The sequence below is a fragment of the Rattus norvegicus genome, chromosome 5 (genome assembly GCF_021556685.1).
Source record: "Rattus norvegicus strain SHRSP/BbbUtx chromosome 5, alternate assembly SHRSP_T2T, whole genome shotgun sequence".
Classification (NCBI taxonomy): Eukaryota; Metazoa; Chordata; class Mammalia; order Rodentia; family Muridae; genus Rattus; species Rattus norvegicus.
Window position 1 is genome coordinate 123,180,520 of NC_141538.1, and position 22,790 is coordinate 123,203,309.

Genomic DNA, 22,790 nt, shown 5'->3' on the forward strand with positions numbered 1-22,790 from the left:
AAAATCTGGTTATGTAGAAATCGACTCAGAGTTGAAGACAGGATTCCCTGTGACATATATTAAAGATAGTAAGAGGGAGAATGAGCTAATAACAAACATGTCAGGATACTGAGCCTGGCTATTACCCCTGAAGACTGCCAAGAACAGCAAATGGCTGTGAGAATCCAGAACTCAGTTCTCTGAGCTTTCTCTTGCATAAACCTATGGGGATGTCACTTTGTGAGATAACCTGAGTACAGTCACACAGCTCACCGTCACTGTTTAAATCCAGCCACCAGGGTTGACAGGCACCTTCCTAGGCACAGGTTTTCCCAGCACAGGCAGCTCAGCAGGGAGTAGAAATTGAAGCCAGCTCAGAGCTGCCTTTTGGAGACAGGTAAAATCCTAGTATCAGACCACCACATGGGAAGGTGGTGGAGGTCAAGGAGACTCTGGCACCTTCTGGAAAAACAGAAATTACTGCTGGGACAGGGAAAGATCCCTCATGCACACCCTGCCTCCCTGTTCCTCTCCACATAGTGCTTAGCCTATAGAAGGATGAAAATGAAACATTGCTAGGAGAATGTCATAGAGGAAGGAAGGGGGCCTTCTTAGTGTCCCTTTCTACTCCCACATCCTTGCGACAGCAGGATCCAAGGGACAGGATGGGTTCTGCTTGCTTCTGATCATTGTGGGCTGATTCTAGAGCTGTTCTCAGAAACCAGGAGAATTTCAGGGAAGTGTTTCACTGGAGAGAAGAGAAACAAAGCAGGGACTGTCCCCTTGAAATAGAGAACAGGCAATAGAACTCACTGGATCTGAGCTTATTGTCTTGACTTCCTCTCATCCGGGGCTGTTGACAAGGACCAAGAGTGACACTCAGTCGTCTGTGTACATTTCTCATCCCTTTCTTCACTGTCTATGAAGTGAGCTGAGGACATGGTGGTCATCTGACTCATTTCACCAGCAGAGGCAGCCACAACAGATTTCCCCCAACTGTACTCTGATCTTCACACTTCCAGGGTCTGGTGTCTAGCATGAGATATTTCCAAAGCCCTACAGGTCTGCCTCTGACAGCAAGAGAGGAAAGGAACTAGTAATGACTATCTCTAGGTGCAGGCACTATGCTGCGTCCTCTGGATCTGTGATCTACCACCTACTGTCTCTGCAGGCATCACTCCTCATAGATTGCAAGGACAGCTCAGGGAAGAGCCTGGGCTTGCTCAAGACAGCAGGTTAACAAGTGATAGGTCAGAACTGAGATCTAGATCTTTCTTTCTTGAAAGCACATGATCTCTGCACGCACAGGCACATACACACACATTTACACATAATGGAAACATAATAAAAATAATATCTTTTCCTAAAGGTTGGGGGGGTGGCTCTGCAGTTAGAAACAGGCCCTGCTCCTGGTACCTCCAGCTTTAGAGAATCTTTCATCTTGTGGAGACCTGAGATAGAACACAAGCTGTAGGCTTGTCAGGAAACACCTTTACTGGCTGAGCCATCTCACTAGCCCCAAAGAGGTCTTTCTTGAGTCAGGGTGCATTCAGATAAGGAAGTGTTTTCTCTCAGCCACAAAGAAACTGCAGGACTTGGCAACTGTTCAACTGTTACAGCTTTGGGGAACTTGAAGCAATGTCTGAGGGGTAGGATTAGTTTCGAAAACTTGGGATGACAGCACACACTGCCATCTACTAACGGCATGGAAGAGACTTTTCATTCTCTTTGGGTATATAACTATTTCCCTAGCTGCTCAAGACAAGCCCACACTTCTTTACTCCCGATCCTCTATTTCAGGAAAGGACAGGGGTTTAGAAAAATTAATCATCCCAGGAGAACCTAACACAGCTAGCCAAGCCAAGCCAATATTCACTAGAAGGAAGTGTGGAGCTCTGCACCGGAAGAGACTTTTCACACATTCGTAAGGTCAAGTCTTCTAGGTATTCGGTGACTTACTGCTAAGCATGTCTTTTCTTCTGCATGCAGCTACCCAAGGTAGTCACCTTGACAGACACTGACTCCTCCATGTCTGCCTGCTGCAGTCAGTGCCAAACATACGCACACAAGTGTGCCTGGAGCTGGTTTGTTACTTTTTTGTTTCCAGAGAAAATAAGGGTTCCTCAGAAGAATTTTTGTCAACACGGTAGGTCTCTACTCCTGGTTATCTATTTTTTCCTTTTTCCTTCTCTCTCTCATAGAGAGTTCAGCTGTCTTCTCGCAAGGGCTCCTATTCCTTCCCTCCTACTCCTACAACCCCCAGCCTTCCCAGTTGCCGTCTATATCATCTCCCCATAGCAAGAAGTTCAAAGTGCTGCTTCTGGAGAGCTTTTTTCCTATAACCTGCTGTGGGTAGCTGTTCTCAGTTCATTCATCTTACATGAGAGCAAGCATAGCCTCTCTTTCCCTATCACCCATTCATCCAGCTCAATAAACATTGCTTAAAACATATCTTCTAGAAAAGAAGAAGTGATGTTCTCATAAAATAGACCCAGATCCTGATCTTGAGTTTACACAAGAACTGCATAAACAGGGGCTTCTTTAATTTCAGTTTCCCAATTTAGATCCACGCTTATGTGCAAAATAGCTGTACAGCAATTCGCTACAGGTTACTGGTTAAGTAAAGGGTACCATGCAGTCCTGACAAGTTGACACCTCAAACCAGTTTTATTATGGGCACCGACCACCCACCAAAGTAAACAACCTGTCTCATAGAGTAGCCCAGCTCGAATGATGCCTACTTGTTACAGGTTAGATGTTTAAAGTCGAGGAAAATGAAAGTCTCCCTGGTGCCCAACATCTTGCTTCAATTTCAGTTCACAGCATTGTTTTAGAAATCAGATGGGTGTGTGTGTGTGTGTGTGTGTGTGTGTGTAAGGCCAGAAGTGCAAAGGTTTGTGTTCGCACACCTGGACAGCATGTGCAGTGTCACAAAAAATGTTATTGTTCTCACTTACCACTCTACCTGGGCAGCCAATCGTGAGAGAAACCTATGGGCCTCAACTTTACCAAAACCCACTTTCTAGATCTCAGAACCAATTACTGAGAAACTCAGTTGAGATTAGTTAACTTTCAAAAGTTAATTTGTCCAGGAATGTCTTGAGGGACATTAGTGTGCCTGAAGGTCCTCTTTATGTACATTGCTGAGATCAGCAGTGTAGGGTTCAAGCCTTCTCTTCAGAATTTGGAAATTCCAATCTGACTCACAAAGTGATCTTTCAAACACCTTCTTTTTCAAGTCTGGACAAACATTCTTCAGCGTATGTTCCCTGAGTCTTGTGTTTCTGTCTATCAGAATGCCCGTGACACTGTGCAAAAACCAATAACTTCTCTCCCTTCTTCATTCCAAACAGTGTTGGCAATGGCTCCCAGCTTGAGTTCTCAGAGATGAACAACTCATCACCGACAGTGTGTGCCTTTTAGACAAGTGTCAGGATAGCATCAGCTGTAGCATTGACCCCAGATAGCACAGACTATCATACACCTGGACACCACCTCCCTCCCTCTCTAGCTTACCTCACTCTTCTTTCTTTCTTTCTCTCTTTCTTCCTTTCTTCCTTTCTTCCTTTCTTCCTTCCTTCCTTTCTTTCTTTCTCTCCTTCTTTCTTTCTTTCTTTTTTTCTTGCTATGTAGACCAGGCTACCTGAGGACTCCTGTTCCTTCCATCTCTGCAGAACTGAGATTACAAACATGGTACCTTCCCCCAACTCCCAGGTAGCTTTCGGTGAAGAGCTGCATCAGCAGGTTACTGAGGGAACACAACTGTGGGAGCTTCCGGTAGCTTAATGAGTCAGCAGCTTACCATGAGTTTTTGCCCTCAGGTCTTGCCTTTTCTTCAGGTCTTGAGCCACTTGTTTTGCTAGAGTCCTGAAAACACTTACTTCCATGTCCTCTTCTTCTGCAGGAGCTGTGCTTCTCCTGTCCCCTTTCTGAGTGCCTTGATGGGTCATTTATCGCTCTGCTTCTCTGGGTTTGGGATACTCTTTTGTACAAAAGGAAAAGCTCCCATATCATGGTTATCTACTTCAGCACTCTGGTTTGAGAAATCCACTTAAATTCTTTTCTACTCTCAACAGGTGTCATTTCTTTCCAAAAGATCTAGCAGGAAACACAAGACATAGGCAAAGATGTGTTAACATGGTGTCTAGCATATACTAAGTATGTGTTTGCTATTAAGAATTATGTCTTGTCAACCTCAAATGTCAAGGTCAAGATGGGATCCTGTTTTTATAAGCAATAAAACTGTACCTCAGCAAAGAGGAATAGCAAGAAGACATTCAGCTAGTAGGTGACACAGCTAAGACCTGAAGCCTAGCTTTTAGCTCCAACCCCTACATACTTGGTACTAATCTCCTCCTGGTGAGAGGTCATGTGCCCACTGCACTTGTCATGAGGTGAAAGCTCCCTCGTGACCAAGTTTACGGCTGTTGCCAAATCCTGGCTTTCTCTGAACAGCACTCATCAGCACCTGAACTACATCAAATCTGCTTTTACATCCAGAGTGTAGAAATAAAGAAAATGTAGAGGAGATATCTTTTGTTCCATTCTCTCCTTTTAGAGGAAGTACTGAGCCAATGATCAATGACTGTGTTCTCCCCAGGTCCTCTCCCTCCCTTCCCCCTCACTCTCTCCTTGGTGAATCCCCTTCATTGACTCATTAACAACTGAGGATTTGGGGAAGGCTATGGCAGCAAGAAAAGAGGGTGAGACCAAGTTTTAATGCTTATGAGGTACCCCTGATGTCTGACAGCAGAAGGCGAGACTTAGATTTAAGATCTGCAGTGAAACCAGGGTGTGCCTTGCAGGGACACAGGGAGGCACCCATCCAATTCTAGACAGGCCCTGGAAAGTCCCATTTTGAATAATTTGCTCTGTCAACTTTCCTAACTCAGATGAAACTGTGTGACTTAAATGAAAGAGCACTGGGCTGGAACTCTGGAAAATGACATTTTGGTGCCGATACCAACCAGGTGTGTGACTCGAGGTAAACTCTGTAGCCTCCCAAACTTAGTCATTTTTTTATTTGGAAGTACTTTCAATCTTTGACTCTAGAGTCAACTTTACAATGCCTTCAAACAGATAAAATGGCCCCTGTCCCAGAAACAGTGTTGTGTGGGTGTCAGGATGGGTAATTCTTTGTCAGACAAGAACAGCTCATGGGTTAGTAACTGGGGCTTTTGGAGTTCAAGCCCAAGATGTCTTCTCTACCCCCAAACCTTGGTCCTCTCCCATGCCCTCCCACCCTAACATTACATCACACTAATTTTCCACAACATTAGCTCTTTCGTATTTTCCCAATCCCAAGTGTAACCAACACAATTAAATAGTGGATGTACAGAAACAACAGTACAACGTCTGCGGTCTTGAGACACTTGAGATTCTCAACCCAGACAGTCTCAGCTAAGATCCCAGATCTAATTTCAAGAGCATTACCCTTTACATCCTTCCCTCTGCATCTTCATTTCACCTTTAACTCCTTAAGCTCTGTATTGTTACAGAATTGAGTGAGCTATTTCACGTAGAACAATTTAAATAGTGCCAGTCAGAGAATTGTGACCGAGTCATATTTATTATTGTTATGACTGTATGTCTTTATCAGCCTCCATGTGCTTGGAAGGTTGAAACCGAAACTTGATCATTAGCACTTAATAAGTAGTTATTAAATAATTATTCAACAGATACTCCTCTTCCTCCTTCTCTTTCTCCTCTTCCTCTTCCTCTTCCTCCTCTTCTTCCTTTTCCTTCTCTTCTTCTTTCCTCTTCTTGGCTCTTGTGTAGAAAAAGGTAAGGAATAGGAAGGGAAGCAGTCCATTTGTAAACTTACTAATGAGCTAATTTATCTTGAAGTAGAATCGTCAGGATTTGAATAGGAAGAGAAGAAATTTCCTACATTTTGAAAATCGTTTTGAAAATCACCATATATATTCTTTCTACATAGCATTATGTTAAATATGGACATTTTCATAAAAGGAAAATTGTTGAACTTCCCCCTCCTTTCTTCTCATCCCCTCCCATTACTCCCTTCTGCTCCTCTTGGTGAGTTTACTTCTACTTTCGAATCATATCACATACATGATTTACATGAGACATACACAGTCTAGGAGCCATGGGTGAGAATAAAATGCCATGTTTGTCTTTCTGAGACAAGCCTAATTAACTTAATCTGATTATCTCCAGGCTCATCTATGTTTTTGTAAAGGATATAACTTGACTTTTCTTTCTGGTTAAAAGAAATTCCATTGTGCATACATACCTAATTCTCCTTTTCACTCCTCTGTCACTGCTCACCTAGACTGGTTCCATGGCTTAGCTGCTGTGCTACAGCAAACATTAAGGTGCATGTGTCTCTGTGATATGTTGCTTGGAGTCCTTTCAGATAAAAATCCACGACAGTGTAGCTGGGTCATAAGACAGATCTATTTTTACAATTTTGGAGACTCTCTTCACCTATTTCATTAGTGAGTGAACCAGTTTATAGTCCCACCAGCGGTTTGTATATAGAGCTTCCCCTGCCCGCATCCTCATCAGCACCGTTATTCGTATTCTTCAGGTCTGTCATTCTACGGCAAGATGAAATCTCACTGTCATTTTGATTTGCATCTTTCCAATGGTTACTAAGGCTGAACTTTTCTTCATACGTTTAAAGGTCATTTGCGTTTCCCCTTTTGAGAATTGTCTATTTTGCTAGCCCATTTAATTGGTCAGGTTGTTTGGCTTCTTGTTTAGATTTTTTTTTTTACTTCCCTGTATAGGCAAGATAGTAATCTTCCATCAGTACAGTTAGCAAAAACTTTCTCCAGTGTTGTAACTCTCTTCAACCAGTTAACTATTTCCATTTGCTTTGCTATTCAGAAGCTCTTTAATTTTATGAGGTGCCATTTGTCTGTTGTTGGCTCTACTTCCCAAGTGACTGGAATCCTGTTTAGAAAGTCCTTAGCTATGCCAATATCTTGATATGTTATCTCTACTTTTTTCTCTAACAATTTCAGATCTTATAATAACATATTATAGTATTATATCATATTATATGTTATGTTATATGTACTATATATTATATGTATGTATAAGATCTTATATTAACAAAGTCACGTGGAATTGACTTTGAACAGAGTAAGAGGAAGGGGTCCAGGCTTGCTCTTCTACATCTGCACACCCAATTTTGACAAAACGATTTGCTGAAGAGTTCCTCTTTTCTCCAATGCATATTTCCAACCTCTTTGTCAAAACTCATGTGGATGTAGTTGTGTGGGTTTACCTCTAAATCTTCCATTTGCATTTCTCTGATCTAGGCACATGTATCTGAGCCAGTGCCGGGTTTACTACTATGACTCTATAGAACTTAAATTCAGGAATGGCGATACTTCTCCCATTGTTCCTTTTGCTTAAAATTGCTTTGGAAACTCTTAGACCATTGTGCTTCCGTGTTACTTTTAAGATCATTTAGTAACTCGTTTGACCCCAGTGAGTACTCACGGCAACACTAATCAAGCATTGTGTTGTTTAATCCAGGTATTTTTTTCATTGTGGAGCTCAGTCTGGGGAGCACACACAAATTACTATGTAATGAAATGTGATAAGAATTTGCTATAAACGTGAGTAAAGGCCTGTGGAAGCCCAAATGTCGCTGTAAGTCATATTCTTGCCTAGGATGAATATGCTCTGTACTAACCTGTACTAGAGAATTTGTAAATAGAGTTTTATTAAATTTTAAAAATTAGTATTTCCATTGCTGGGCTATATATTTCTATAGAAGAATTGTTCAGTCAATCTAACCCAAGCCAGCATATTCACTGACCATCTGTCTTGAGCAACAGGATTAGAAGAACATTACAGGTTTTTACTAGAGCTGCCAGAAGAAGGAAGATAAAGGAGATGTAGTCTGCTGTTAGGACAAGGAAGGCCCAGGAGATATAAACTGAGTATCTTTTACACAATGGGTAAAATTTCCCAAAGTGAAATTTTAAAAAGCAAATCATGAGAAAACACACAAACATATAGAAGCTACAAGTGCAAGGGCCGTTATTGGATTAGAAGACATTTTTGAAGGCAGGAAAGAGAAAGTCATGAAAGATTGGCATGGTAGGAAGTAGGGCAGTCAGGATAGATGGGGAAATACCAGAAGGCTTTATCTACTACTACAAAAGCTGGGGTTTTCCTTTGTGTGCAGTGAGCCACTTCTATTTGTTTAGCAGGCAATCGTGCCATTGGAACTGTGCTTTCTTGGGATAGTTAATACGATGTTGACTACCATGACCAGAAACAGAACCAGATGAAAGACATGGCAAAGCTGGATACCCATTCACCACTCAATTAACCATGATCCTAACACTTTCTGAGCTTTATCCTTCTCATTTCTTACAAAGAAGGTGAAACCTAAAAGCGATTGCAGAAGAAACCACAACAATTGTTCTTTGTCGCCCCTTGGTTAGCACTATGTGAGGATATTAATGTGCAGTACTTAAGCCTCAAAACACTAGGCATTGTGAAGAGTTAAGTATCCAGACCTGGGGCTGGATGTAGCAAGGTTGATATAATGCTTACCTAGCATACATGAAATACCGGGGTTCAATCCCCACCACTACATAGTAACACATGCCTATGATTCCAGCACTTGGGTGGTAGAGGTAGAAGATCTCTCTCTCTCTCTCTCTCTCTCTCTCTCTCTCTCTCTCTCTCTCTGTCTCTCTCTCTCCGCCGTGGCACACACACACACACACACACACACACACACTTTTAGGTAACATGGCTCACCAACCCTATTCTGAAATAGCCATATGAGGGAATTTAAGGGATGATATGTCTACAAAAAGTCTTGAACACAAATATCAGCACCATTATTTTTTCAGAAACTCAAATCACAATCTATCTAGTGGTCAGGAACTGTACAAAAGGTGTTATAATCAAACAGCGCTACACCCTTTTGCAATAAAGCAGCCAGAAGTATGTACTACAGACAACATGGAGGATTCTAAAATAATGCTACATTAGGAAAAAGAGGGTCATGTATGGGGTGTGGGTATTGAGTGGCTGTCCTCCTTATTTGAAATGCTCTGAAAAGGCAAAGCTATGAAGACAAACAACAATTTGCCTGAGGCTAAAGTAGAGTGTAATATACACTTATTACATGTGAATAAATGTATACGGGAGATACTATTAGGGTAGGGGTTTATCAACATAGTAAAATAGCTGTTCATAAAATAAAACACTGCACTGTATATCGATGATACATAAAATCTGCCTCAATGTTACTGTTTGAAGCACCAAAATCAGATCTGGAAACAAGTGCTACTCTGATTCCCACTTTGTAGATGAGAACGTGTTCCCAAACATTTTCACTGAGAAAAAAATAGAGGTAGGATACAAAGTCCTCCTCTGTATTCCTGAGCCCATACCTCTGGCCACTGTTTAGACTGCACCCTCACTATAAGGCAGTAGGGTTATGAAAATTAATGTAAGAAGAGGGTGCATATGGCACCAGAGAACCATGGGACGTGGGGAGCAGGCCTCGAATAACACATCTCATCCTGAGGTCAGCAGGAGTAGGGTCGGTCCCCCACCACCACTCCAGGCAAGCATGTCCTGGTGCTTGTAGCCTTATGCCCCAACCTTTACCCACATACAGCACCTCAGCACCCTGGCCCTGGCCAATGATGTACATTCATCCTAAAAGTCTCTCCCCACTTCCCAAGTGTTTAAGTAGCTTTGGTCGCCACCATTAAGTGAGCTGTCTCAGTGAAGCTCCCTCTTGAGAGAGGATTCTCACCACACTCGGGCTTCCCCTCCCTGGATCTATAGGTTCTAATTTCAGGCAAATAACACTGCTATCAGTGGGGAAGCAGAGCCTGAATGACAGGTGCATATTTATTTTACACGAGATGGAAAAATAACTGTGGTTAGCTGTCAAGAGCTCATAGTTCATTCAGAGTTGAGTGGCAGTTGGCTAAATGGAGTAGAAGGACATGAAAGAGAAGAAGTCTGTGGCTGTGCAGAGGACCAGGACTGGGCCAGGACCCTTGGCAGATGGGCAGAGAGATGAGGAAAAGTAGAAGATGAAGGACAAAAGAGCCAACTTTTTGCTGTCTTTTCATTACTTGGAAGAAACCTGGAGTTCTGTTAACAGAAGACAATGAGCAGGAGTCTTTTTGCCTTCAGCAAACAGCTGACACTCTTTCCCATCATAAACTTTGTAATTCAGGATGTAAAACCAAATCCAACAAACCAGCCCCGCCAGCAGGTTAAATAAATAAATGTTAAATAAATAAGGGTGGTTTGTCTTCCCTTGGCCATGAGCCCCTGCAGAAGACGCCACGTGCTTCTGGTAACTGAAGTCTATTAGTCAGTGTTTCTTCCTGTGTAAATATGGGGGAAGGGCCTATTTGGGGCCTTAACTGAAACTGTAAGGAATTATAACTTTCTGTATGTTTTGCTTCATATTTTTCATGATGGTGCATGTTGTAATTAATAGCTGTGAATCACGTAAGGGAACGCAGCTAGCATTTCATCCTTAATTATGAAATGTAGTTCAAATTCAGAAGGAAGAAACATAGCCTGTGGCCTTGGCAGATGCCAGCCCAGGTGAGTTAATGGGGTTTTTCCTGTATTGCCTCCTATGACTGATACAGTGTAGCCCTGATGTGCATGCCATATTGTCAGATTTTATTATTAGTAATGCACATGTCCCAAGACAAAAATATAGCCTGGCAAACAGAGATGTTAGCCCTGTGTATGACTGAATTTGTTTTTCGTCATTTCCCCACACCAAGAATTGGTGCTTTCCCCTGCATTGATGAAAAAATGCGAGGATTCACTCATAAACATGAGACAAGCTAAGGTCACACTTAGGACTCCTTGTCTAGGGAGCTTGGTAACAAGAAAATGGGGCTAGGAGTTCCTTAGGATGGATAATATTAAGTCTGGAAATGCATGGGATTTAGCCCACCTGGTAAAGAGAATTCTGTACACCCTCTGGTTTTGATGACATTTAGTCTTTGAGTCACCATCCCCAAAGAGACAGGAAAAGCTATTGTGTGACTTCCATGGTAACTGAATGTTCAAGTTTCAAGGAGCTCACAGAAATCCCCAACATAGCCAACCTAATACTGCCAGCTTTGTTAGCTGCTGCTAAGAACTCATCCAGTCACAAGGCATTCAAAGGCCTCTTCTTGGATACTGACAATGTGTGACAGGACCCTGAGCATTGTGAGCAAATTAGTCTCAGTCCTCAAAGAGATTACAGTTAACACATGTGGGATGACACTATATGTGACACATTTATCTTTAAAGGGCAATAAAAATGGTAAGTGGTAGTTTTCCTCCCCAGTGAAGACTTTTAGAACTGTCCCACCTCCTCCCCTGGCATACTAAATCACATCAGCAGTTTGATTGAAGTCAGAGAAGTGATAATAGAGAGGCCATGAGTTCTCATGTAAGGCTGCCCCATCACCTTGTATTATCTGGATCATAAAATCCCTGAGGATGATGTCTGTCTAAACCCTGCATGTCTTTGAAGCCAGTGCAATGTCTAGTGTTGAATAAGCATGCTATAAATATTTATGAACACATAAATTAATGGCATAACCCTAGCAGAGCTAGCCTCTGAGCCTACATTCCTTCTCCCAGGACAGCAATCGTCAATTCTTCTGAGGAGTTGAAAGACAACTCTCAGCACTGACTGAGGACGAACAGGACAGCTCTCTTGCGTGTGTGCCTAAATTCTAGCTCACTAGTTTATTAACTCTGTCTTTTCATCAAATGACTCATTTCTCCCTCAGTTTCCCAAACTATAAAATGATGATAATAATACCCCCTACCTCTTAGGTTTGTTAAGAGGATTAAATCTATATAGTTCTTAAGTGAGTACATAGTATGTTCTATGAACATACTTGATAGAGATAAAAAGAATATTGGTTTGCCAGAAAAGTAAATGCATGTTAAAGTTAGAACAGGCCTAACCTACCCAGGGATATAAAGTGTGAAGATGTGTCAAAGAGTTCTATGCTCATCCTCTTTACTTAACACTTCCTGGCCTAAATAAGTATACAATAGGCTACTGAGTCAGGTCTCTGAGGAACAAGAACACTTTGTGAGCTAGGAATGCAGACAAGGGAGGATTCATCAAGAACAAATTGAACCTGGTCGAGAGATAAAATAGCAGGGACAAGCAGTTTGTGGAGGAAACATCTACAAAATCTGATGGGAGCAAGAATCGGGTCAGGAGACACTGTCACCCCTAGACTTGGGGCACTTTGTCTTGAAGAGGAATTTGTCATTGTCCAGCATGAAGGAAGAATGATGTCTAGAGCCTTGAGGATGGTGCAGGGGAGAAAACAGGCAGCCTGTTGGAATGGGATATGCTTTTGGTAGAGAAGTTGAGGGCAGAAAGGCACAGGTACATCCATGGGGTCTTTCAGCCACCGTAAGAAGTTTGGAGTATATTAAAGCAAATCAGGAGCTAACACAGAGGAAAATGAAACAACAGAAGAAAATTTTACAAATTCTGTTAAAGTCCTCTCATACTTTAATGGGTATATTAAATTCTATTGAGGGGATGAAGAAATAAGAGAAATACTGGGACAATGGGTCTTCCAAGCAGAGTTGAGAGTTCATTTGAGATCTTAAATAAGGAAGATGAGGTGAATTCAAGCCCAAATACAAGTGATTTGCTATGTGTTCAGCAAATCATACTTCATTGGACTGATGTACTTGATGTTGTTGGGTGGTGTGGGTTGACTTCAATGCCAGGAGTAATGATGGGATACACTGCCACTCCTGCCCTTAGTGTATGTTCACAGATCTGCTTGGTAGGTTCAGTCACAGGGAACCTTCCTCACAGCATACTCCACACCCCCAACTTCTCCCAGGTCCCCACCCCACCTGCCACTCAGAGGGGGGAGACTGTAACAGCCATGAAAGAAATATACAGAGCCAGCTGTAGAACCATCCAGACGGTGTTAGCAATGGACTGGCTGCTTTTGAGTTTCGTACCTATAGGAGGTCTAAGTTAGACACTATCTGATCAAACTTGTCAGGCTTCTCTCAGTGGCAAGGGTCCTTTCTTGGTCCAGTATTGACTACTTTCATTCTACAGTACCAAGATGTCATGGATGTGGAAGGATGCAAAATCTCTCCTTGGTACAGAATGCTTTCTTCTGACAGTGGGGATGGCTAACACTTCGTGAATGTGATTTTGTGAGCGATGGAGCTGGTTTTCTGGAGTGGCATCTCCATTAACTTTCAACCAGTGAGCTTAGTTTCCTTGGACTTGCCTTTTCATAGATAAAAAGACTAAACTTTAGAGAGGTTAAATATTTTCCTACAGATAGAAAGCTATACAAGTGGGAAAGGAGAGAGTAGAAACCAGACCCTGGGATTTGAGCTCTTTCACCTGTGCCAGCTCAAGCTGTTCCACATTTCTTCAAGTTATCATATATTGTCACCGTTCTATGAAACTTACTCAGAGAAGCTATGATTTTCATTTCCAGCTATATTAAAACTGGGTTATATTTTCCCGTGTTCTTAAAATAAGGGATTAATTCATTGGAGGTGGTTGGAGAATTAATGGGTTTTATTCATATTTCCTTCTTTTGAGAGCCTGGTGAAGTGAAAATCTGTGGTTTGTTGGTTTTATGCAAGCCTGGTGACCTGTGTTGGGAAAACTTCCCCCTCAAGTCAAATGTGCTGACACACGTGACATAGCCCACGCTGAGCAACATGAACAACATGCGCTCTGGGGACAAGCCATGGCCTGATCTTTCCCCACCATGTAATTTCAAATTGAAATTTGACCTTTACGACAAATTCCTGATACTGAGGTCAATCGGAATATTCGGACTTGGCTTTCTAGGCATCTTATCCGTCTGGGTTACCTGTGGCTATCCTGATGATAAGTCTTTGGCAGTAAGCCACCATTGTGTGGTTGTGGCCTCTGAGTTAGGTTGTCTGTAAATGAAGGCTCATATGGAAGATCCCCATTTCCACACGTGATCGGAGCCAAATGGTCCTCGCTGGGGTTAAACGTGAGGTTTGAGTTTCTTCTGTGCAAGGACTGGAGACTCTGCATTTTAAACTAATAGCATTGGATTCTTGCGTAAACTGGTATTTAAGAACCACTGCATAAATGTCTTTCAATCGTGGTGGAATTCCTTCTCTGTCCTGTCCATAAGAGGATGGATGGTAGTAGCTGTGTCTGAGTGGACTGAGAAGAAAATGCAAAGTATCCCAGAACCTGATCCCTCGCTTCAGACTAACTAAAAACGTATCTCATGTTCCGTGCACTCATTTCTCAGTCTTGAGAGTCCTGGTTGCTCAGAAACCTATCTTACCTCCTTCCTCTGTTCTGTAGACACCCTGACCATCTAAAGCACTGTAGATAGCTTAAACCGTCTAAAGCACTCTGACTCTCTGTCACTGGGAACAAAGCATAAACATTTATATTGCCTTTCTGTCCCATAATAAGTTCGATGAAGCTGGAGTATGTTTCGAACAGAGGCAGGTACTGATGTATGCAGAAGGCCACCCCCACCCCACCCCCTACTGAGGATAAGCGGAAAACAAACCCAGATAGAGAATTCTGGTGACCCAGCTGCCCAGACCTGCCGTAACAACCTATTTGAGGGATGACGTGGTAATTTGGTCTGTGGCATTTGGCTTAGTGGTTCCTGTTGTGACATACAATGATTCAGGTTTTCGCATTTACACACCAGAGCTTCACAAAATTACCTTTCTGGGGTCCTTGAGGTCAGATGAGGAAGCAGGGAAAAGCACCTTGGGACTCTAAACAAATCCAGTTTTCACTCTGCCTGCTGAGACAGACGTGCAGCAGCAGCCTGCTCTGTAACCCTTGGAAGAGCATCTAAAAGGACGGAAAGACAGGTCGAGGTCTGAAGTCTCCTTGGGGATCCCCTTCCTGCTGCAAACATTAGCCATAAGACTGGCTCACTGGGATCTTTCTTGCCTGAACTTTTTTTTTTCATTCTTTTCCTTCATGGCCATTTTAAAGGTCTTTAGATTTAATATTTGCTGAGTACATTACATACATTGTATACAGTATATCAGGTTGATGGAGAACATCTTGGGCCCAAACCATTTGCCATCTCTGAACCATTCACTCTTCTGGCCTCTGCCATGGGGGTTTAAATCACCACAATTCTCAAGTTCTATAAGTGACTTAATAAAACCATGGTGATTTTTTTTTTAATTTCAAACATGAAAGAAACTAGAGAATGTAGAATTTGACAAAATCCTCTTTGTACCGCCCCCCCCCCCCGAAAAAACTCAACCAAGAAGACATCTAATTCTCCAGCATGACCAGGTGTGCTATTTCTAGTCAACTACTTGAAAACTCAGAACTATCCTTTCAAATTTTCTATCAACTTCAAAAAGTGTGTGGTTCAGTGACAGCTCCACCCAAGGGAGTCAATGTTTACACCTTACCGAAGAGAGGTGAACTAACTTTTAAAGAAGGGTAAGTCAGTAGGAGTTGGGAAATAGGCATTTCTAGAGTCAACTTCTGATGTTTATTCCTAGGTGAATGTGTGTGCCGATCCACTAGACACCACCTTCTGGGTAACTCTCCTGACAGTGGCCACCAAACCTAATTTGTTTAGGCCCAAAGTGAATTTTGTACTTGTTTTTATCAGTCTCCTCCATCTCCATAACCCATATTAGCCAGATAATTTTGTTAGAAGAATCCATTAAAGCACTTTTGTCAATTTTCTGTTTAACTATTACACTTTGAAAACCTTTATGTAAAAATAAATCTTAAGTTCTTTCTTTTCAAAGCCATATTTTATGTATATTTTCTTTGGGATTGGACTTTATTTTTATGAACTCAGGATTATCAGACAGGTAAAGAAGGGGGAAAACAAAACAAAATGAAACACAGAGCAGAGAACCTGGCAAGAGACTGGCTAAGTTAGGGCAGAAAATAAGGAATAAATCCAAAAGGAACTTCTAGGGGAAGCCCCATGATGGGACAGAGGACAAAGGTGTTGTGCTCCGTGACTCAGGCCTTGGCTCTGCTCCCGGGTGACTCACTTGCTGGCAAACATCACTGAGTCCGAGAACTCTTCACAGGGCTCAGACTTTCTTGGAATCATTTGCAACTTCGTTTTGTGTGCATATTTTCTTCTCGGCCCTTTAAAGTGGAAATTCCTGTGGCTTAGCCAAAATATATAGCCCCAATGCTAGATCTTTATCTGTAGCTTTTGGTTACTGGAGAGTTAAAATTTAACGGTGGTCTCTAGAATATGGAAACATGTTTGAGAAAATAGAATGGGTTTCTTCCCAGAAGCCTGTCTGTCTCCTGAAGGACTAGGTGGACCGTAGGTCCCAAAGAGGCTCTACACAAGCTCATACAGAGTGCAGAGCAGATGAGTGCTCTTTATCTTTAATCACGACCGACAATAAGTAATACACTTCACACCGTGACTCAGTTCCCATATGTCCACGTGTTCTGTGGAAAAATGCTTGGCTTTGGTATACATGTCCATCTGGTATTTCTATTTTGTTCTCTTCCATTATCCTCTGGGTTGTTTTAAATAGCTATAGATCTGACAGCTCACTACTGAACCTTTCGTACATTTCCGATTGTCTGTCCTGTCCGAAGTCCCTTCCAAACAGACATGTGGATAAAGCACAGTGCAGCCAGTTTTGAGGAACATTTCTCTCATACTCTTTCCTTTCTGATAAAATACTTGCAATTCCTCAAACACCAAGCTGTCTTTCACTTTCCTGCACGTTATTTTCTCTGCCCAGAGCACATCAGTATGTTCCCACCCCACTTCCTCTCTCTACCCTAATTCTAGCTGCTTAACATTCTACTCAGGAGCTAACATCCTTTCCTCTAGGGCCCTTTGAGTGTTTGGAGCACTCTCTTTGGCATCATGGACTTACCTCTGTCTGCTTTATTGAGCTATGATTCGATAATGCATTCTCATGTTTTTCTTGCTGGCTGGATTTCTTGATGGCAAATCTATGTTGTATTTTATATCAATGTGAACTAGTCTAATGTTTACTATGTGTCTGATTAACAAATTTTGGATTATAAAAGACTGTCCAGTAGGTAGGCACTTGGTATGCAGTAGGCTGAGTTCTTGGTCCACTACAGTCCGTTTAGCACAAACAACAGAGCATGCTTCCATTCAGAATGATTGCAGTGTACTTGGCATGCTGGCCTTCGTTAGAATCTGCTGTTGCTACAGCTAACAGGAGGTAGTGCAGCCAAGTAGTTAAGTATTCAGACTTTGAAATATACATAATTGGATTAGAATTCTGTTTTACCAGTTGCTAATTCTGTGACCTTAGGCAAGACATTGTATAAAACCCCAGATTCCCCATTAGGATAACAACCCTCCCTTGCTGTTTTGGGACTATATGAATATTGTTAAATGACCATGTGTATTTCATAAAGACAAGATTCCTTGTGATTTAATTCATTTCCATAAAAGAAGAGCAGCTGCCACATGTTTGTCTAATCAATGAGTATTTTGATTTTGTTTTGACTAGGGCTTATTCATAACAGGTTTTTTCATGTGAACGTCTCACCAACTCTTATGTAGGATTATTTGATGTATGTGCAAGGTGCATAAGCGTCCCTTGCAATTCGTGGGAACAGAAGCAAGGCTTTCTGCTGCATGATAACTCTTGAAACTAACACACCAGACATTCATAGAAGGGTTTGTCTTCCTCAAGGGAGCTTTTTGACCTGCTGGACTTTCAGGATTAGATTCTATCATTTCACACGGTCTCTGTGTTTTGTATATGTCCATTAACACATCTTTGTGTGCTGTTGTATTAAACAGACACAAAATTTGGGTCAAGATCTTAAAGAAAATTACTTGATTTAATGGTGTTCCTAGATCTTGTGTAAGAGCCATTGTTACCTAGCATCCTTGATACTTTTCCCAATTTTGTTAGCGTATGTTTATATTCCAAAGTTTCATTCTGGGACCTTCCCATTTCCAGCAGTTGTTTAGTTTCAGATAACCTGGGGCTCATTAACAAAGCTATTGTTGGGAGCTTTTTCAATTTTGCCAGCTTACGCACATCTCTCCATATTATTTTCCTACCTGAGCTAAAAAGAAATTTGCATTCAATTTTGTACTTTATGAACTTCACTGGCAAATTAAGGGAACATATTCTGTATGCACCAAGGCTGAGGGGAAATCTGAGAGGCCATTCCCAGGTTCTGCTCAGAATGGGTCATTTGGAGACTGACAGACTGCCTCTACTTTCTGTGAAGTAGAAGGCACTGGGTCCTGGAAGCCACTGCTGAGGAATTTTGTAAAAAGCAGTAAGTATGTTTGCCAAGAAAAAATAAAACTTAGCCAATATATGTTGACAACATTTGCTACATGACCTAAACTCAGACATAGAGGAGAATGTCTTTCTCTCTAGTGTTCTTCCTTCTTTGGCCTCCTATTACCCTCGGAGATTTTCAAGGGCTCTAGCTCATTGTCAAGGTTGACAAGCTAACCCTATAAAAACTAGAGTGGACAGCAAGAGTTGGTTAGTCCCTTGAGTGAATTAATAAGTGTCTGTAGAATTTCATTCTTGTTTCTCCAAGTTTTCCTGAAAGAGACACTGACCACCAGAGTGAGAATGCTGACTTAGTTCTGGGGATGAGCATGCATTCTTGCATGCAGCTGACTGGAATCCCTTCTGCTTGCCCACCAAGGAACTGATGACTGTGTTGGGAGGGAGAAGAGAGATGACATCATCTCCCTTTACAGAGACGAGCCAGTGAGAATCTTTTTCCAGATGCTTATTTTACCTGCAGGGGAGAGGGACTTGGGTGGCTGCCTTGGTGATCACATAACTGGACTTGATTCTCCTAACTGCTTGTTCAGAATGCTTCTCAGTCCTAACCACTCTCTTAGTTATGCATTCAGCTAGCATTTATAGGTAGCAACAGTACAAGTACCTGTGATTTCAGAGATGAATTCAGTGTATTCAAGGTCTATATGTTGCCCACTGGCTGTTTATGATCTCCCAGAGGACCTAAGTTGCCTTAAGATCCTTTATTCCACCCCAGCGAAGGCTTTCTACCCTGCTTGGGTTAGAGAGCCACTAATGGCTAAGCAGAATCTATTTCTGGAAGCAAAATTTGCTTCTCACAGATGACCTATCTTCTAGTTCCTTTAACTTTTCTGCTGGAGGACTTGTTTATGAATAATAACCATCAATGATTATTCATCTGAATACAAGGCTATTAACTGTTAAGAGGCTTCATTTTCTCCCTATTTAAAAAAAAACAGAGAGAAAAAGAACAATGAAGTCTTGTATATGGACATGGAGTGTGCATATCCATAGACTACAGTAAAAGCTACAGATACATCTAGATTTCACCCAACTGTAAAAATTCACAAGATTACCAGAGATAGGCAGATATTTAGTAATTTAAGGATATACTTTTATGAATATGTTAAGAACCCTACTCTTTGGATATATCTTATTCCTGTAGGAGGTTAAGGTGATGGTCATCTGAGTCACAGTTTATACTCTTCAAGCCACTTACATACTTTTCCTTTTGTCATTCTGCTCTATTCCTGTCATTTGTAAATCCCAAGGTTTACAAAGATGAGTGACATTGTTTTTCTGCTCTAGAGGAAAAAGCTGAGGCACAGAGAGGCTTAAAGTCTTGCTAAGACCTTCAATATAGTGAGCAAGGGGCCAACTTAGACTGTAATTTCTAGTCTTCTAGCCAGGAAGAGAGTGGTTTTTATTTATTTGCTTTTAACTTTTTCTTGATTCTTAGTGAATTTCCCATCGTGCACACTAATTTCATTAATCTTCCCATCCCTTTGTATCTGCCCTTGTAATCTCCCCCTTAAAAAACAAAACAAAACAACTATGTAGAAGCTGCAGTGTATCACACAGTATACTCTTTTGTCCAAACAACTTTGGATACAAATGTTCATTGCAATGAGTCATGGGTCTGGTTCGAGGCTTCTAGCTTCTATCAGTACTAGATTCTCACCGGAACTTTGCTTGGATATCCTGTTGTTGCCCTGTGTCTCCGAGATCCTGCCACTGTGAATCTTCAGAAATGTTCCCTTCACAAGCTCCAGCAGTTCATAGATTGGGTAGACGTTGGGGTGGGCCAACTCAGAGCCCTGAATCTGGGCCTGGGTTGAAGCTGAGTTGATCAGCCCACCAGCTTTCTTGTGCCTTGAATCACTGAGGCCAACTCTTCCTGCTTAGCCCAGGTAAGGGGCGGGGCCAGCTGTCTGGCTCTCACACCCTCAGGTCCAGCACACCTACCTGCTGCAGGTGGCTGGTGATGGGGCCTTTCTCCTGTGTGCCACCACAAGTCATATGAGGGGCAGGGGGTCAGCTTTCCTGAGTGCCACTGGACTCTAGTTTTTATTTTAATTAAGTAAAAAAAAGTATCTGACTTTAAATTTTTTAGAAACGTTAGAGATAGAACATTTTTCTTTTTCCTTTTCTTCCTCTTTCTTGCTCTCTTCATTCCTTACCTTCCTTTCATTTTTCCTCCTTTGCTTTCTTTCTGCCTATCCTTCCTTTCTTCCTCTTTCCACCTTCTCCTTCCTTTCTTCTTTTCTTCCTTTCTTCTTTTTATGGTTCTAGGGAATCAACTTTGAGCCTCTGCACACTAGGCAAACTGTCCTACAATTAAGCTACACCCTCAGCCTAAGAGGAAGAAGTTTTCTTGAAACCACATAAATTTGGTATAATAAAGTAATAACAATAACAAGAAAGTGCTTTGTGTCATAATTAAACCATAAATCTGCCCTCTAGCTTTTCTTCTTTGTGCTATGATTCAACTCTTTTCCAAAATGGAAGGTTCAGAGTTCCATCCATTGGGGTTATGAGGATCTTTTCTCTGCATGATTGCTTCTGGCCTTCTGTTAGGTGAGTTTGCTACTAGAATGATGTGTAGAACATGCTCACTGTGTTTTTACAGTGAGAAAACCTTCTGAAGCTTGGAACTTACTGCTCATCCGATCCATTGTCAGAACAACATCCATTATCCCATAAACCAGAATTCTGAATTTCCCAGTTGCAGTATGGTAGGAGGACGGGGTTAATGGCTTTCAAGTTGCAGTTCACAGCCTAGGTTGTTTTCTGGAAGGCTTGAGAAAGACCTGAAAGCTGAACTATTGGATTTAGACATAGTAGATGTTGGAAATGCATAGCAAATCCACAACTCGCATGGCTCCCTAGCTGGGTTGACTCATATGACTTTCCCTGCTCCTATTTCCCCATTTGCCAAATAAAACACAACCAATAAGGGATTTCCCAGTTTGATAAGTTTCCCCACTGGTCACCTTACTGTTATCTGTTGGAAAGACACCATGCACAGGTTGTGCTATGTGGCCTAGGAGAATCTCAAAACTGGTCTTACAGCTTTTGATCATCTTTGGATTTACTGTCAGCAGATGATATTAAAATTAGTTTGCATTAGCTGACTAAATCTGGACAGGCAACAGGCAACAGGGAATGGAAATAGGGAGTGCCTTGGGTGGTGGCCGGAATTAGAAAAATAATCCCTTGCATTTAGGAGGCTGCAGAGCACTTTCCCACACATTGTCTCACTGAGCCCCTACAAAGCCCTGCCTGGGTATTCTTAGCATCATCTGACACATTCGAAATGTGATGTTTCAAAAGGTGAAGGGACTGGCCAGGGTTTGGCAATACAGAAAGCAGAATAAAAGCCAAAGGTCTTGCTTCCTTGTGCAACACACCAGAAGCTCATTAGAATCTTTGGTAATACCTGGCTCGTCAGCATTAGCGGGGCCTCTGCAGCTCAGATCTTCCAGGGCCTTCATACCTGCTCTTCTTGTGACTCCTGTCCTCCAACTTCATTAACCTCTTAACTCCTTTAGTGTCTCACTTGGCAATCACTTCTACTCCTGCAAAGACCTGGGACTTTATTAGAGACATCATCCTATGGGCTTCCATGACACCCAAAGATTACCCCCTATTGTGCAAGTCTAATTCAGTTGTTCTTGTTGGAAATGACCCTATGTGGGCACTGAGACTGTTTATTAATAAGTCAATCTCAAGTTGTTGATGTCTTACCTGTGTAACACCACTACCCACCACAGTGGGATATGGATACATTGGTTAAAAGTAAATGCTTGTAATCAAATGTAGCCAAGGGAGCATTTCCCATTCATATCATTCTCAAGGGTAGGAGATGATTAAAAACTCCCCTCATGCCACTCCAAGCTCTATTAAAGTGTAATGAACAAAATTAAAATTGTGTATATTTTGATATACATGTTTTTCTATATGTATGACAATTAAGCCAAGATAATTGCCACATGCTTCACATTCTTACCTATATTGTATGATTAGGACATTTAAGATCTCTCAGCAATTTTGAAGTTTCCAACACATTGTTATTAATTATGGTCACAATGTTATTCAATAGACCTCCAGAGAGTGCACCTTGATCCAACCAAACTCTATACTGTTTAACCAAACTTCTAAAACATATTTAGAAGGGGACTGGCTGAAGAACAAATGCAAATCCTTTGCCTAAGATGTAAAACAGTTCCCAGAAGTAGGCCTTAGAGTGGCAAGAATAGAGGTTACTGTTTGGGGAGAGGTAGAACGTATTTTTGGAGTCCCTGGAGAACATAGCTGTGACACAAGGTCTACTCATGTGTCTGGAGCTATTGCTGGGAACCAAACCTCACAGCAGACCACTGCCTGTCCAATATCACTTTCAGGAAGACATTTGGACTTGCTAATGTGGTTATTTATAACTACTTTCCTATTTGGAACTAGTCGAAGGCCCTACAGTACCACTAACGTATGGTCATACGTTATTTGATTCATAT

At 41.8% G+C, this 22,790-nt stretch overlaps 1 protein-coding gene and 1 long non-coding RNA gene across 5 annotated transcripts in view; one reads left to right on the top strand and one right to left on the bottom strand.

Annotated features, from left to right (window-relative positions):
* Pde4b (phosphodiesterase 4B) overlaps positions 1-22,790 on the top strand; it is a 576,426-nt gene that overhangs the window by 484,311 nt on the left and 69,325 nt on the right.
* Positions 1-22,790, bottom strand: part of LOC103692427 (uncharacterized) — a 54,490-nt gene that overhangs the window by 5,712 nt on the left and 25,988 nt on the right. Inside the window, exon 2 of the long non-coding RNA XR_015621000.1 lies at positions 3,496-4,077. This is a non-coding gene — a long non-coding RNA (uncharacterized LOC103692427). The remainder of the gene's footprint in view (positions 1-3,495; positions 4,078-22,790) is intronic.